Source organism: Acanthochromis polyacanthus, chromosome 24, assembly GCF_021347895.1.
Source record: "Acanthochromis polyacanthus isolate Apoly-LR-REF ecotype Palm Island chromosome 24, KAUST_Apoly_ChrSc, whole genome shotgun sequence".
NCBI classification, from domain to species: Eukaryota; Metazoa; Chordata; class Actinopteri; family Pomacentridae; genus Acanthochromis; species Acanthochromis polyacanthus.
The window spans coordinates 5,834,509-5,837,783 of record NC_067136.1 but is presented as its reverse complement, the minus strand read 5'-3'; positions in this window follow the sequence as shown (position 1 = coordinate 5,837,783).

Genomic DNA, 3,275 nt, shown 5'->3' with positions numbered 1-3,275 from the left:
CTTCCTGTGTGGTCCTGGGAGGGGCGGGGCTTAAAACGTCTCAAATGTTTAGGACTACAAACTACCAGGGTGAAGAACTTCAAACTACCAACTACAAACTACCAGGGTTTAGGACTACCAACTACCAACTACCAGGGTTAAGAACTACAAATTACCAGGGTTAAGGACTACAAACGACCAACTACAAGCTACCAGTATTAATTACTACAAACTACCATGGTTAAGAACTACAAACTACCAGGATTAAGAACTACAAACTACAATCTACCAGCATTAATTACTACAAACTACCATGGTTAAGAACTACAAACTACCAGGATTAATTACTACAAACTACCATGGTTAAGAACTTCAAACTACCAGGGTTAATTACTACAAACTACCAGAGTTAAGGACTACAAACTACCAGGGTTAAGAAATACAAACTACCAGCGTTAAGGACTACAAACTACCAGAGTTAAGAACTACAAATTAAAAGCGTTAAGGACTACAAACTACCAGGGTTAAGGACTACATACTACACGGGTTAAGTACTACAAACTACCAGGGTTTAGGACTACAAACTACCAGGGTTAAGTACTACAAACTACCAGGGTAAAGAACTACAAACTACCAGGGTTAAGGACTACAAACTACCAGGGTAAAGAACTACAAACTACCAGGGTTAAGTACTACAAACTACCAGGGTTAAGTACTACAAACTACCAGGGTAAAGAACTACAAACTACCAGGGTTAAGTACTACAAACTACCAGGGTAAAGAACTACAAACTACCAGGGTAAAGAACTACAAACTACCAGGGTTAAGGACTACAAACTACCAGGGTTAAGAACTACAAACTACCATGGTTAAGAACTACAAACTACCAGGGTTAAGGACTACAAACTACCAGGTTTAAGGACTACAAACTACCATGGTTAAGTACTACAAACTACCAGGGTTTCAAAACTACAAACTGCAAGGGTTAATTACTAAAAACTACCGGGGTTAAGGACTACAAACTACCAGGTTTAAGGACTACAAACTACCAGGGTTAAGAACTACAAACTACCATGGTTAAAAACTACAAACTACTAGGTTAAGGACTACAAACTACCAGGGTTAATTACTACAAACTACCAGAGTTAAGGACTACAAACTACCAGGATTTAGGACTACAAACTACCAGAATTAAGAACCACAAACTACCAGGGTTAAGAACTACAAATTACCAGAGTTAAGAACTACAAATCACCATGGTTAAGAGCTACAAACTACCAAAATTAGAACTACAAATTCATGTCTTTTGACTACAAACTTCCAGATTTTAGGACTACTAATTCATAGATTCTAGGACTAAAAATGTGGGTTTGAGACTAGAAATCTCCAGGTTTTAGGACTACAAACATCTGTGTTTTAAGAACTACAAACCTCCAGGTTTTAGAACTACAAACCTCCAGGTTTCAGGACTACAAACCTCCAGGTTTCAGGACTACAAACCTCCAGGTTTCAGGACTACAAACCTCCAGGTTTCAGGACTACAAATCTCCAGGTTTTAGGACTACAAACCTCCAGGTTTTAGGACTACAAACCTCCAGGTTTTAGGACTACAAACCTCCAGGTTTTAGGGCTACAAACCTCCAAGTTATAGGACTACAAATCTCCAGGTTTTAGGACTACAAACTCGAGGTTTTAGGACTACAACCTCCAAGTTTTAGGACTACAAATCTCCAGGTTTTAGGACTACAAACCTCCAGGTTTCAGGGCTACAAACCTCCAGGTTTTAGGACTACAAACCTCCAAGTTTAGGACTACAAATCTCCAGGTTTCAGGGCTACAAACCTCCAGGTTTCAGGACTACAAACCTCCAGGTTTTAGGACTACAAATCTCCAGGTTTCAGGGCTACAAACCTCCAGGTTTCAGGACTACAAACCTCCAGGTTTCAGGACTACAAACCTCCAGGTTTCAGGGCTACAAACCTCCAGGTTTCAGGACTACAATCTCCAGGTTTCAGGACTACAAACCTCCAGGTTTCAGGACTACAAACCTCCAGGTTTTAGGACTACAAACCTCCAGGTTTCAGGACTACAAACCTACAGGTTTCAGGACTACAAATCTCCAGGTTTCAGGACTACAAACCTCCAGGTTTCAGGACTACAAACCTCCAGGTTCAGGACTACAAATCTCCAGGTTTCAGGGCTACAAACCTCCAGGTTTCAGGACTACAAACCTCCAGGTTTCAGGGCTACAAACCTCCAGGTTTTAGGACTACAAACCTCCAGGTTTTAGGATTACAAATCTCCAGGTTTCAGGACTACAAACCTCCAGGTTTCAGGACTACAAACCTCCAGGTTTCAGGACTACAAACCTCCAGGTTTCAGGACTACAAACCTCCAGGTTTCAGGGCTACAAACCTCCAGGTTTCAGGACTACAAACCTCCAGGTTTTAGGACTACAAACCTCCAGGTTTTAGGACTACAAACCTCCAGGTTTTAGGACTACAAACTCGAGGTTTTAGGACTACACAGTGTAACGTGCTGGTTTCTAGTTCGCAGTGAGCTGACCGTGTGGTAGTTTGACAGTGAACACCTCCTGGTTGTTTGCTGTGGTTTGGTAGTTTGGGTGTGACATGGAGGTCAGTGAGCTGCTGGTTCTTTTATGTACGAGGATTCTGGGATGTTTCAGGTCCTGCAGGAGGACCCGGTTTGTTCCCAGGATGCTGAAGCTGCCAGACGGTCGGCTCAGAGATGCTGAAGGACGTTTCCATGTTACATCAGAGCAGAGACAGCAGCAGTTATATAACAGTATGAATTATAGAGTCCTCTGCTGCTCATGTCCACGGTGCTGCCCCCTGCTGGCCACAGGAACACACTACAGTCCTACAGATGTACAGCTTCTACATCTGGAGCTGGAAACTGTCCTTTAACCACGCTGTAACATCCAGGATCACACTTAGAGCTTTAAATCTGCGTATTAAAGCAGAAGGACGCTGCTGTGTGGTTTATGATCCTTCAGGAAGCTGGAGCTGTCCGACACCTTACCCTGGAAAAAATGCCCCTCCCAAAACAAGGAAAAAACTCACTTTTACCTTGAAATAAGTTAAACATCTGTCAATAGAACGAATGAAAAATGTCTTGGTAAGACTTGTAGAAATAAGATGTGATATTTAGAATACTGAGAAAACCTTATTAGAAGCTCTATCTTACCAGGATTGTCAAGCTTACGTGTCTTAACCCTCCTGTTATCTTCATTTACAGGAACCAGAAAGTATTGTTCACTTGTCTGAAAAAATCCA